A 15,301-nucleotide genomic window follows, 5' to 3' on the forward strand; every position below is an offset into this window, starting at 1 on the left:
CATTTAAGCAGCGCTTCAGACAGATTGATGTTTATGTCATTACAGTTACAAATGAAATGTGCCTGACTTGCTGCCCCCACATAAAGCAGAAATGAGCTTCATCTATCATTAAAGCTGCTAATGAGCTTACTGTTTACTTTGGCTTTTGTTTACAGATCTGACGTGTTTCAAGTTAAACCACGCTGTCAGGTGGCAGCATGTTTTTCAATATTTATTTCTATTTAGGAAGACTATTGAGACTTTCCTGCGATGTCCCAGTGAACACACATTGATAAAATGTTTAACATGAATAAGTCACTTTGGAAACATGCCAGATGCATAAATGTAAAATATAAATCATGCCACAAGGAAGTCAAATGTATAAACAATATTACAACTAAATTGGATATACACATTCCATTCCTGTTTTGCTCTGCTGACTGTGAAATTTGTTAACCTATTAAACATTTCACATAAGTCTATAATGCTTGAATAGGACAGATTCAATGAAGCACTACACATTGTGCGCATTGTGCTTAATGCTGAGTTTCCGTAATATCCTCAAACGTCCTGCACCATATGCTACAGAAATAACGTTGCCCCAAGATACACCTTATCTGATTATGCATAGTTCAGAAAGTCTGTGAGAGTCTCATATTTCTATCATCGTACACGTGAAATTGCTGATGAGGCTGCCCCTCTCCTGGGATCTAATCTTCTTTTCAGTGACAGCCCGGGGTCCTTCAGGAAAATGCCCCGTTCCACACATCATGTATTGACCTATTTATAAGTATTTTTTTGTTTTTGATAATACAAAGTCCTGTAAACATCGGTCTAGTTTGTGTATAATCTTTCAATGGAAAATGTTCGTGTTTTCTTGAGCCATTTTTCAATATGCTGCACTTTTATCAGATTAATGTTTGTACCCACCATGAGGACTTTCTCTGTGGATCATACTTGTTAGTCTGCACTGACCCCCTTATCGCACTCCCAATGTGGGACTGCGCAGCTAAGGCAGATTTTAGAAATATCTGGATTAAAGTATGGCATAATGGCAGTGTGTTTTGCAGAGTCTGTGACGTTTGGATCCAACTCTGGAAGCATTTGTGGCTGTTTACTGTGGTCAGATGCAGTATCCCACCCTCAAATTTTGTGATCAGTTTTGGAATTGAAATATGACTGCTAAATTGAAAATGTACATGTGGTCTATAAACTCAGGCCTTACAGATAGTTTGGCACTTTCTGCTTTTGATTGCTGACTTTAAGGCATAGTTCACCTAAACAATGGTGGTACCCATTGACTTGCATTGGTTTTCTGTACACACAATAGAAGTGAATGGGTACCTGTTGTTGTTTGGTTACCAACATTCTCCAAAATAACTTATTTTGTGTTCTGAAGAAAGAAAGTCATACAGTCATACATTACATTTTTGGGTGAACTATCCTATTAACTAGAATTTATAGAAATCAAATGAGGACAAAGGAATTGAGTATGATACTCGTGTGCATCCCTTTTATACGGAATATTGATTTTCTGTATTTTCCTACTTTCTGAAAATATACCAATTAAAGAATGCAGTGGGCTCAAAAATGGGCTCCCTGTCTCATTAGAGTTTTTTCTAGGTTAGCTTTAGCATATTATCACAAAAACTCATAGATAACTGATGTAAAATATACAATCATATTTATGTAATAAACAATAAGGAATAATAAAAAAAACTCAAATATGTTATTGAAATAAACAAGCAGACAGAAAATGAAATAAGTAGAAGTCCAGGGGATTGACATGATTGTAGCATGGAACATGATTTAATCCAATCTAAACGCCACTTCAGATCAAGATAGATTGGAACAGAATTGAACTGAAAGAAGATTGAAGAGATCTGGGGGGAATAATGACGTGCTTACTTAAATACCAACATGAACATATTTCCAAAATACATGATAGGGATTAATACGCTGACAGACTCTGTGTAAATCCATTTAAAATAAAATTTTGTGAAGTCAGTTCCACAGGCCTGCGCATAGGGTATAGAGATTTAATATAAAATAGGGATTTCATGCCAGCTATAAAGATATAGATGTGATGTGGGTTCAAGAGATATACAATATACTGTATGTAGTATCCTTGAATATACATGTTCTGCAAAGCAAGGCCCATAAACAATTTTGCAGCATGATCAAATGAAATATTTGGGACAACTCTTGAAAAAACAAATTCAAAGGTGGCTTAGTTTAGCTTTGTAGTCAGCACTGTCCTTTTCACTTTGCTAATAGCAATAACCTAGCAGGATATTTCTCCATTTGGGACTGTGGCTTCTGCCAGGCTATTTTCAGGATTAGCTTTTTGCCATTGCTCCACAGATCAGCGTGGCCCACAGCCAAAGCATATGCTACTGTTACAGGGCCCTCAACTTCAGTTTATAAACTCTGTACACCACCACTCAGGTACATGCATTGATATACAGCTTATACTGTTTCAAAACCAACTTATTTACTACTAAACTGAACATTCATGCATTTTGGAAATGCTTTTAGCCAAAGCAACTTACATTGCATTTTACTATACATTTCCGTACACATCAAAGTATGTGAAATCGCCTGGGATCAAACCCTTGACCTTGGCATTGCTAGCACCATGCTCTAACCACTGAGCTACAGGACAGCATTTGGTGACAAAAATTGACCAGGATAATAATGCTTTAAAAAGGGTTTGGAAAAAAGTTTAAGTGGGCTGGTAATGAGGAAGATGTATACATATAATTTGTTGAAACACATTCTCACAGACTTAAAGTTTACTTTAAAAAAAAGTCTCATCCCCAGTAAATTTATTGCACAATGTGTTCACATAACATCTCTTGAGTCAAGTGGAGCTCCGCATCTCACCAATTTTAATACATTCTACATCATCAGAATTCAGCAATTAAAATATCTCAAAGATTTATATCAGCAGACAGTGAAGGTCTAACACTCTGAGTGCCTTGTAAACTGTGTTCAATCGAATATAAGGCTATTGAAATGAAATGGAAGGCCATGTTATCTTTTCTTAGATTGATTTAATGCTTGCTTCCTTGACTTTGCCCTAAGCTACACAAGGTTTTCATTTGCCTGCTTATTATTTATTTCATTATGTATTAGAGATTCTTGGATAAATGAAAGCAATGGTGTTTAAGATCAGTTGACCTAATACCTAACTGATATAAAACAGGGTGCTGAATTATAACCATATTCATGAACCTTGGAATTTGATTTACATTCAGCACCCCAAGGCAGGGGCTTTAAAATTTTAAGACCCCCAAATATGATGAACCTTTTGTGAGGGTCCCCCTTCCTAAAATACACATGCATTTGTTTTATCAAGAAACATTTAAACTATCTTAGATGAATAGTAAGTGTGATATTATAAAGACAACATATTAAATAATTCTACAGTTGGCGAAATGTTCATTGTATTAACCCCGAACATAAACATTTTAAATTCAAAATTACAACACTTAAAGCATTTATGTATAATGCTTTCTAAAAGTACTTTTGATGTAATGTAATGTCCCTTTAATGCTGTGTAATGTCTCATCAATAAATGTTACTACGGTTAATACATTATAATGCTTATCAATTCATTGAAACACAACACATTGTTTATTTGGTTATAATTCTTTACAACAACATATAATGTATTACAACACACATTAAGAACAATTATGATGCATTAAATCATTTAAGAACCCTTCACCCTTCAATGCATCGTACAAGTAAAGTCTTATCAAAATTGTTTGTACAGAAGCCACTTTCACAATAATTGTTTGCTTCACAAAGAATGTGGCCTAACAAACCCCAGTAAATGACAAAGTAAGGGAATAGAAGTGGGGAAAATATAACCAATTGGGGAAAGTATATGAATGTAGCAAAAATGTAGAGAAAATAAACACTTTGATAAAAATAAATATGTACACGTATAAATGAAACAGTTATAATGTTTAGTGGACATGATTTTAGCTTATACTGTCAAAATGATGTGTCAAATAATCGTTTGTGTGGATTTTGTGATATACATATATAAAAGCGATAAGTTTGAGTTAAAAGTAACACAAAGTGTGTTGTCCTTAACTAGACACAGATATGTGTTTCATACAGATTGTTTAACCTTAGATGGCAACGACCTCAAACTTCTGCAAAGACAAGAAACACCCAGTTTCTTCAAATAATTTAAGTTGTCTGGAAAATATACTGTAGTTTATCGCTAATTGTCATGATCCTGCCGCATCATGTCACGTTTTTCTTGGTTTAGTTAGTGGCAGGATCATGACAGAGTCTCATGTCTTGTGTGGAGAGAGGCAGTTATGGCCCTTATGGCCTTCCATACACTCTCTCCGGTCTCGGCTCTGTTCTCATCCTCTTGTCTCCTCGTTATTGATTCATGCCCTACACCTGTTCCCCTCTTGATTTGGTCCCTTATTTAATGCCCTTGTGTCTTGTGTCTTGTTCTGGATAATTGTGGTTTGTGTGGAGAGTTCATGTGTCTTGTTAGTTTAGTTTAGTTTAGTTTAGTTTAGTTTAGTTTAGTTTAGTTTAGTTTAGTTTAGTTTAGTTTAGTTTAGTTTAGTTTAGTTTAGTTTAGTTTAGTTTAGTTTAGTTTAGTGTAGTTCATGTCAAGAGTTTATTTAAGTCTTGTTTAAGTGTAGTTAGTTTTAGTCCTGTCTTGTCACGTTATTATTTTCCCCTGTTCTGTTACCCCCTCGTGGGTTTTTGTTTTATATGTATTATTAAATACCGGTTAACCCCTTACCCGCTGTCTGCACCTGGGTCCTCTGTCTGTATCTCACCACCCGTGATCATGACAGCTAATGTCCTTAAAACCTAGCCATATGTTTGTCGCCTCACTAATTCTGTTGTTTATACACTATATAACTACCACAGCAGTCCAGACCCTGAATACACAACCTGGATTGCTCAGTTTGACAGTAGAAATGCACAGTGAAGGGCACGTCTAGAAATGAACAACTTCCTCCTTGCGGGCGAATGATTTCAGAGACATGCAAGATGTCACCGATATAGATGTGTTGTACGTGAGCTATTAGTTTCTCCATTAATGTCCCTCGTAGTGTTCAAAAGACTAGAGCTTTATAATTAAATCAGTGCCAAGCGTGACTGCGGTCGCCATAAGGACCTTTGTGTTGTGTGTTTTGCTAGCAGTCATGCCACTAAATAACACATGGAAACGGAGTTGCAGGGCATGTTTTCGCATTAGTCTTGGGGAGAGAAACATCTCTTGCTCTTCAGAACAGATCTAGTGTCTGTGATTTGGATGCGTGTGATTTTCTTTGAGAGGTCAAGCCCGGAGAAGCCTGTTTGTTTTGTCGCTCTGTTCAGGCTGTTGTGGTCGGCCGTTGCATGTCAGTATTCCCTATAGACCCAGGTGCCAGATACCGGGTAGTGGGAAGGCTGTGTGCAAGGGGGGACCGGGTGGACCACCTGCTAAGTTTGAGAGAAATCACTATAACATGCAGGGGCAATATTTTGCAAAGAAGAAAAGGTAAAAGAACCTAGTGGACAATGGGCTTAACGTTTTACACTGAAAGACAATTTACGTTTTACACACAGTTGAGAATCTATGTATTGTATCCTTGGATTAAATTATAATTCAGAGAACACGCAGGCTTTTATGTAAAATATTGTTGCTGTACATGAAATACAGTCCTTGTGGAACTGGATATATTTGTTCAGATGGCCAAACATAATTTTACATCTGACAACTCTTCTGCAGATGTTTGGCTGTTTGTCTGCCTTAACAATCGACTGTTTCTAGGTAATCCTGTAGTCGATGAGAATGAAATTAAACAGATATGCTTATCTAACGTATTTATGAGAAAGATGGAGGACAAAACTGAGATATAAAATCTGAGCTATAATCCTAATATGTTATCAAGGGGGAGAGGGATTGTGATGTTGTTCAGGTGTTCCCGACCCAAAGTCAGGGATTAGTGGAAAGGTTATTGTAATTTTTTAAATAACACAGCAGCAGATTTTATTATTAAAAGGCTGAATGTACCATCTGTGCTGGAATACTTTTGATGCTTGTAATGCATCACATCCCACGTTTTACAACGATTCGCAATTCTGCTTTTCATCAAGTCAGATGTTCTGCTACAGTAGAATTGTCAAGTGGTCCAATGAATTATGTCTGATACACTTCGAACATGTGTATGAGAAGACAAACACTGGCCCTGAGTAATTACATCAAGCCATTGGAATTAAAGTAATATCAATTTTGTGTAACTTTGAGGATGAAAATTGAATGAGCCAATGTGCCTTTTTCTGTCCCTTCTGTTCATACAGTACATGTTGTTCAAAACAGACAGACACATTTATACTGATGGTATTGCAACATATGTGATTATTATAGTGTACATAGACAAATAGATATTCAGACACACAGGTAAAGTGGATTGATACTGCTGGTTTTCTATTGTAACATACATGTGACCTCATACATCTACCCGCTATATAATTTAAAGCTACTGTACTACAAATGTTATGGTGAAAAGCTGACCTAGACAGCCATTCAAACATATTTTCTTTCCCGTTTGTTCATTACTCTCCATATGGCTTCATGTGGCACTAGCCGCCTCGTTTCTGAACTGCAGTTGCAGCTTTCCATGTCAGCTATGCCAGCCAAAATCAACACATCCAGCTCGAGTGCCTCATCAGACTGCCTCTGAACTCATCTGTCCTGACGGACATTTTCTGCTTGTTGCCTGGGGTATTAGAGTGTGGACAGAACAAAGGAACTAGCATAATGTTTGGTGCTACAGCAGTTTGTATCTAATGTCCAAAGACGGGAACTTGATTTAGTAGTGGTGGCTTTTTAGAGGTAATATTATTTGTTTGTGGACATAGAAGCTGGGGTTATGATACCGTATTGGGGTGGGTATTTTGATGTATATGAATATGTATATAAAAAATGCCAACGTAACTTCTTAAAATGTTCCAAATATAAATGCAACACAGGTTATTTGAATATATTTCTCAAAGCTGTGGAAATGGTGATGTGTAACCTGAATGGCATTCAGTATGAATGAAAAAAGGATCAATAGTGCAATTAAATGGACAAGTTTAAATTAGAAAACAACAAGTAAATTGAAAAAGATTGACAGACTACGTTGGTAGCCCATATGTGCAACACTTTCAAAATAACCAATACTTAAAAATAAGTCAAGCTATGCTAAAACAATTTTGTTTTTAATGGTTTTCTATTGCGAGGGCAGATGCCACACCCTGAAATACATGATTTCCATGTCGCAACAAAACTGATCTACGCTGGTGACTCATCTTAACTTCTGATTGGTCATTACCTTCATGCTCTGTCTATGATTGATTGTGAATCTCAGTGCTGTGAGTTAAAAATGGAAACAAATCTTTGATGCACCGTGACCGGATGTGAACATAATGCTGTAACGGACACGTTTTGTTCATCTTCACATTTAATTCGCCTTGTCCATTAATTGTATTAAACAGGTTATCCCTTATTTCTCAATATTTGCCAATAGTAATCCATGTAGCAAAAAACATGGTTACTACATTTTTACCACAAAAAAACATGGTTAATTGACGTAAGGGAGAGGCTACCGCAAGCTAGCTTTGAACATAGCTCTCTAATACCATGCCACCTCCAAAACGTGATGTTGGCAGGCTGCAAGGAGGTATGTAAATAGTTTGACAGCCATTCGAATGCAATGATTGGACAAAATGTTTAGGTCCACAGAGGGTCTTATTTAAATATATTTTGTGACCTTTACACACAACCCCCTCACCTCAGTAACAGGAGGACCCCACTGTGTGGAGTTCCCTTTCTGTCGGTCTCTCGACGTTGTGTCGAAGCCGACAGATGGGGTTCGCCCTTGAGAACCAATCGTCTCTGACTATTTTGAAAAGGCCAATGAAATTGGCGAATGAAATTTGCATGCCGGGCTCCGCCCCCGGATATCCGGGTATAAAAGGGGAGCCGGCGTGCTCATTCATTCACCTTTTGTTCTTCGGAGCCTTCGCATCTGATGACATTCTTCGAATTGCCGATTTCTACGACGCGGTGCAGCGGAGATTCCCCTGGGCGTCCTGGCAGTTCCTGAGGTATTTTTCTAAAAGAGCAATTTCCTCAGCGTGGCATTGCCCGCTGATCTCTTGGGTGCAGTACACTCATCGAGGACGGGGACGGACACGGTGGTTGCCGCAAGTGTTCGGGGGTCCGATCACTGTGGCAGCCTCGTGGATTCGTCCTGCCCGCACGGCGCGCGGATGGCTATTCAGACGTTGCGTCACTGCGCGCGGATGGCTAGTCAGACGTTGCGTCACTGCGGGCGGACGGCTATTCAGACGTTGCGTCACGTTGGCTACGTTCTGTCAAGAGCAAGCCACCACCTCGTTTGCTTCCCGTTCTGTGACCGCAGCGGCTACGGCCCTGCCGTCAGCGGCGGCGAGCAGCGAGGGTGATGTGGGGATTATCGTGAGCGTTAATCCGTCAGCCGGTCGGCTCGCGGACCGCTCGCGCCCCGTCTCGCTTGTTTAGCAGGTCCCCAAGGATGGTCCTAAGCCATCTTATTCCTCAGCCACGCGCTCGGACACGAGCCGTGGAGATGAGGTGTCTCTTGCAACATCGGAGCGCGACCTGCTGGCATCAGACTCTGGCGATTCCCTGAAGCTCCCTCCCTCGGGAGGTCGAGCACAGGTGAGAGCAGACGTCAAGATGTCAGCCATGCTCGCTCGGACCGCCGTGAGCGTCGGGTTGCGGTGCAGCCCTGGTGCTCGCGGCTGGGTACTCGCACATTGGGCCCCGCTCAAGTGCCAAGTTTTACCGAGCTGCATAAGGAGTTCAGTAAGACCTGGAGCGTCCCTTTCGGCGCGCTTCCGTCTAGCTGACTCTATCGCCCTCTCTTCCCTCGGGGCGGGGAGGCAGCTAGGGACTATGTCAATGCACCCTGGGTGGAGCATGCAGTCGCGGGTATCCGCAGACGGCGGCCACCTGGGGGGCTTGACCTAGACTCACCGTCCAGGGCATGTAAGGTCTCAACATCTCTGGTGTTGAGGCTGGCAGTGCCGTGGACCAAGCTGCCTCCACTCTTACGCATGGCCTTCCTGCAGGCCAGGGCGCTAAAGAGAGCCCCACGGGGTAAGACCGACCCAAGTAGTGCCGCCGCCGACTGGCCCTCCGGGGACCGCGGTGGCAGCGCAGGCTGGGTCGGACGATGTCCACATCAGTGGCCCGGAAAGATGCCTCGGACCCAATCTTGCGCAGGGGGGCGATGTCGAGAAAGGCCACTTTCCCGACTCCCCTCTCGCAAGGTCGGCTGATTGGTGGCGCTGTCAAGGACTGCTCCAGCAGCCTTTTGACAGTGTAGAAACAGACCGGCCTGCTGTGACCCGGCCGCCTTTCGGCCGTCGAGGTCTCGCACGTGGTCTGCCCCCAGCAGCCCTGGCCTTCTCCAGCGTCGACTCCGGTTCTGGTGCCCCCGCAGGTGGCCCCCCGGAGGAGGACGTCAAGAGAAGGACCACCTAGAGAGATTGAACCATCGGGCCCGACCCAGCCTGGGTTGCTGGATGGTCGGACTGGGGCGGTCCCTGCCGCGTCCCAAACACCTTCTGGGCCCCTTCGGGGGCCTAGTGCCCGCCTTCTCACAAGGAGAGGTCTCTCTCTGGGTCCCACTTGCAGCCGCTCTCACCCTCTGAAAGATGGTGTTCGGCAACTCGACGTTGCGTCGTGGCGGCACGCAATGACGAGTATAAAGCAGCCCTCAGCACTCTCGCTTCGACGGTGCGTCGAGCTGCGCCATCGCCTGGCAGGTGATTTAGCGGAGCCGTTCCCCCCGGGGAGAACAGCACTGCTAGTCATTGAACCAACCCCCGCGGGTTGATGAAGTAGATCGCAGCCCCCCCTGTGAGGTCTCTGGGTGCTTGGTTAGCATTTCAAACCATCACGGTGGCTGGGAGTGTGGTCCGTCTCGGCATTCGATCCAGCTCGCCAGACCTCCGCCGGACTTCAGGCATCCTCTTACCTCAGCAGAGGCAGGGATGTTCCTGTGCTCCAGGCCGGGGCTGCCACCCCTCTGGCGAAGGCGATCGAACCGTCCCCTCGGCCGAGATGTCCAGTGGCTTCGACAGCCGCACTTCATCATCCCCAAAACCAGGGGTCGCTGCATACCTTGAGCAGCACCTTGCAAGGGTGCCGTTCGGGAGGCGCAGAAGCGCGTCCTGGTGTCTGTCAGACGCCAGGAGTGGTTCATGACAACTGACCGCACACTCTCATGTACAGTTCCCTCGGCACTGTCGAGGGGCTGGCATGTCAGTAAACGGGTCAGCCGGGAAAAAGAGAGCAGCTCTCCCTGGCGCGGAGCTCCCCCTTTTCCTGGTAGAGAACTCAACACTGTCTCCATGACGGCGTGCTCGCTCACGAGCACGCACAGTCAGTGCTGAGCTGCTTGAACTTTCAGGCAGCAGCCAGCGGTCCCCTGAAATCAGTTTCAGAGGCTCCTGGGCATGGTGTCCTCGGGGGTGGCCTGTCCCCCTCGGGTTGACGCACATGGGACCGCGACAGCACTGACTACAGAGATGAGTTCCCTGGAGAGCGTGGCGCACCGGCAGTAGGCGTATCGTCATTACACCTGCTGCCGTCGCATCCTAACCCCGAGCAGGTCTTGAGGCCGGTCGTGGAACGACAGACGCCTCCCCACGGGGTGCGGGTGCGGTGTGCAATGGGCGCGCAGTGTCGGGTCGCTGGACGGGCCCCCGCCTGCGTTGGCAGATCACTGCCTTCAAGTTGCTAGCTGTCCTGCTTGCACTGATGAGGCTCCGGCCTCTCGTGCAGAGCCAGCATACGGGCCCGGACAGCACGACCGGCGTAGCGTACTAAACCTCAGGGTGGCACTCGCTCGCTGCAGTCATCGCAACTCGCCCAAAACGCCTCCTCCCGTGGAGACAGCAGGTGGCAAAGCCCCTGCAGGTCACATGCCCACCGGGCGTCCTGAACCAGACAGCCAAGCGCTCTCTCGTCAGTTGACACCCCGTGGGAAGTGATGACTCCACCCCTGCGGGCTGGCCTGGGTGTGGTTTGGGCGGGCACAGGGGGACCTGTCGCCTCCCTGAACACCACCCAGTACCGCTGGGCATTCCTTGGACGAGGACCCCCTCGACACGGAGGCCCTAGCGCGCAGCCTCCAGTGGAGACAGCAGGTGGCAAAGCCCCTGCAGGTCACATGACCACCGGATGTCCTGAACCAGACAGCCAAGCGCTCTCTCGTCAGTTGACGCCTCGTGGGAAGTGACGACTCCACCCCTGGTGGAGACAGCAGGTGGCAAGGCCCCTGCAGGTCACACGCCACCGGGTGTCCTGAACCAGACAGCCAAGCGCTCTCTCGTCAGTTGACACCTCGTGCGAAGTGACGACTCCACCACTGCGGCCGGCTTGGGTGTGGTTTGGGCGGGCACAGGTGGACCTGTTGCCTCCCTGAACACCCCCCAGTGCCGCTGGGCACTCCCTGGTCGAGGCTCCCCCCTCGACACGGAGGCCCTAGCGCGCAGCTGGCCGCGGGACAAGCGGAACTACGCTTCCCCCCAGTGAGCTTCATTGCGCAGGTCCTGTGCAAGGTCTGGGAAGGGAGTATCAAGTGCTGCTAGTTGCGCCTTACGGGCCCAACTACACTTGGTCCTCGGAGCTAATACTCCTGACGACAACTCCCCCTGGCCAAATCCCCTGGCGAAGGGCCTACTCGCAGGGGATGGACACGTTGTGGCGTTCGAGCCGGACCTCTGGGTCTGGCTCCTGGATGGGACGAGGAGTTCCTGGATGACCTACCCCCCTCAGTGGTGGAGACTGTCACTCAGGCAAGGGCCATGCCCACAAGGCTGGATGCCTTTAAGTGGCGCCCCTTCTCGTCCTGGTGCTCTTCTCGAGGAGAAGACCCGCGGAATTGCTCGCTCAGGAACGTGCTGTCCTATTGCAGGAGAGGCTGGGGAGTAATCTCCCCTTCCACATTGGAACGTGGGTACCCGCTGTCGCGGTTATCACGTACCAGTTGCTGGTGAGCCTCTGGGGCGGCATGACCTGATTATTAGGTTCCTCTAGGGCGCGAGGGGCTAAGGCCTCGTCCGCGCCCCGTACCCTCTTGGGACCTTAAGGTGGACCTTTGGGTCCCCTTTTTTCGGGCCCTGCCGAGAGCCCCTTCCTCGTTCTGCGAGGGGGGTTGGCTCTCCTGCTGGGGCTCGAGTCCATCCAGAGGGTGAGGCACCTGCAAGCATTCCGTGTCCACCGATTGCCAAATTTCAGGCCCGGTGACTCTCACGTGATCCTGAGACCCCGGCCGACTTACGTGCCCAAAGTTCCGCCGCCCCCCTTTGGGACTAGGTGGTGAACTTGCAGGCGCTCCCACACCGGGAGAAAGACCCAACCTGTACGTGGGGTGTCCAGTAAGCGCATTGCGCCTCTACTCGAACCACACTGAGGGCTTCAAGGCCCTGAGCAGCTCTTGTCTGTTATGGAGGTCAGCAACGGGAGTGCTGTATCCGAGGAGAGTTGTAGCGCTGGGTCGCACACGCCGTCACTACGGCGTGCCGATCCTAGCCCGTGCCCATTTGAGTGACGGTACACTCCGCTCGGGGTGTGACCTCCTCGTGGGCATCGGCTTAGTGCGCCTCTCTGGCAGACATCTGTAGAGCTGCGGGTTGGGCTACGCTATACCTCGCAGAGGCTTACAACCTCCGTGGGGAGTCGGCAGCTCGAGTCTTGCCAGCAGGTGAGACCAGCAGTCGTGGGGCGTACGCCTGCGCATAGCGCCATTCCCCTTCTGAGGTGGACCAGTGCGCTATGGGCTGCCTCCCTTCTTTCCCCAAGGGTGAAGAATAGGCAGTCCGTCCATCCATCAATAGCACTCAGGGCGGCGGGCTCGGCGGAGCAGCCCTGCCGCCTATGGCCGGGTATCAAGCTGAGTTATTACATATAGCTCTAACCGGACCTAGTGCCCCACACGTAGTAACCCCCCACTAGGGTGGTTCCGTCTGAGATGTCGTCATGAGATGGTTCCCCGCGTGGCAACCCATGACCTCCCCAGGTGGACATCCACCTTGCGGCATTCCGCACATACCTCCCATGAGTTCTCCCCTATTGGTGAGACCATGTTGGTGTCTCCACTGTATTCCCCCCTAGGGTGGGAAGTGGTCTCCGTAGCGCACGTCCTCATTGAAGGAACAGCGCTTACCCAGTAGCCCTACGACTGGATGGCCCTCGCCAATGGGGCCGTCTGAGTTGGCAGAGGGCAGGGGCTACTCATCTTTGCCAAAAGCTCTGGGAGCCCCTGCCTGCCCACTGGAAGGTTACAAATTTCGCGATAGCGCTCACGTGTGGCTCGCCCAGGCCGGTCAACGTCGCTTCGCTAGAGATTGTGACGCGGCTAGTGCCGTGGCGTTTTCCATAGGAACCCCATCTGTCGGCTTCGACACAACGTCGAGAGACCGACAGAAAGGGAACGTCCCGGTTACGTATGTAACCTCTGTTCCCTGATGTAGGGAACAAGACGTTGTGTCCTTCTTGCCACGACAATAGCCGTCCGCTGCAGCAGTCACGAGATGCTCTCAGGCTCCTCAGCACAAAAGGTGAATGAATGAGCACGCCGGCTCCCCTTTTATACCCGGATATCCGGGGGCGGAGCCCGGCATGCAAATTTCATTCGCCAATTTCATTGGCCTTTTCAAAATAGTCAGAGACGATTGGTTCTCAAGGGCGAACCCCATCTGTCGGCTTCGACACAACGTCTTGTTCCCTCCATCAGGGAACAGAGGTTACATACGTAACCGGGACGTTTTAGTGCTTCAGAACCCCACTTAGTGCTTCAGAATGTAAAGAGACTTTCGAGCAGCATAATCAAAAAATGTTCTGGAAATGATCGTCTACTCTGCCATTAAGGTGGCAGTCTGTATGAAATATCTGAGAACACATTTGTAAACATGATGAGACCATGCCCAAGTTCTTTCCCACAGCCCCTATTCAACATATGCAGATTATCAAAGGCAAGCAGACATTCCTCTGCTGCCGAAACAGCCGTGTCTGTGTCTGCTGAGTTGTGACCCTCCAGACCGCTGTCTTCTGGCTCTCTCCATGGTGGCAGAGACTGATGGTATTTACAGCTGAGAAGAGCTCTCACTGGGGGGCTGCTGATATATCCAGGAAAATCCACAGGCCTTCATGCATCAGTAAGAGTAATTCAACAGACTCCACACAGTGGGGTCCTCCTGTTACTGAGGTGAGGGGGTTGTGTGTAAAGGTCAGTGGTGGAGACCTCCATTACTGTACAAGAAAATAAATGTTTGTTTTCTGTGACAGCGAAGTGAGGTTATTTTAAAAGTATGAGACATCAAGGAAAGGGTGCTGTGAATTTATACTTGTATTTAAATGCCATAAAGCAATACTTGTTACAGTATATTACAGTAGAGGATTTACAGTTCACTTTGAGAAATTATTGTATATTTTTTTATTTAACAGCAGACATGAATGTACTAATTGTAAATCAATTGAAACGTTAAAGTAAACGTTTACAGACACCCAAACAGACACATACCTTCTCAAAAGAATTAAGAATCTTTTCAACCCATGTTGGGTTTGGGTTTGAACATGTAGCTAAACATTTAAATAAACAAGTATTTGATATACTCAGTAACTGTCCCTTTAAATAATTGTATAGTTTGCGTCTTATATCCACAGATACTACACACGTCAGTGTAGAAAGGCCAAGCTAAAAATATATCTGCTTTTCTCTTGTACATTTGTAGCATGGGAGGGGTTGGATTCATGTTCTTCACAGATCAGTACCAGTCCTGGAGGCCCTGCGCTGATCTGATGATGTAATTATTTCCCAGTGGCACCTGGGAACAGGGCGGTTTAGAAAAGCATCGCTCACCGCCAAGTGTGCAGATGTTTCTAATTGCTTTCCATTACCAAGAATAACAGCTGTTTATATCTATCAGCAAATAATTCAGCAGAGTTCCGGACTGTTAGGATAACACATCCCACCTGGTGACCATCACCAGTTGTCAACTATAGGAGAAGGACACTTTGCCATGCCTTTGTTAGAAAGTGGCCAGATGAGCTATTGGTTGTGTCACCTTCAGACAACTTTTTTATCCACTTGCCAAATGTTTGGGCATTGGAAGCAACTCTTGGGCATTAGCACCATATTTCTCATGGACAGAAGGTTTGTATATTATAATATGACAATGTCATCAAAATCGCAATTAAATTCTCATGTACGGTGTCTAAATGAAACACTAACACAACTGTAAAAAA

This window comes from Barbatula barbatula, assembly GCF_947034865.1.
Source record: "Barbatula barbatula genome assembly, chromosome: 2".
Classification (NCBI taxonomy): Eukaryota; Metazoa; Chordata; class Actinopteri; order Cypriniformes; family Nemacheilidae; genus Barbatula; species Barbatula barbatula.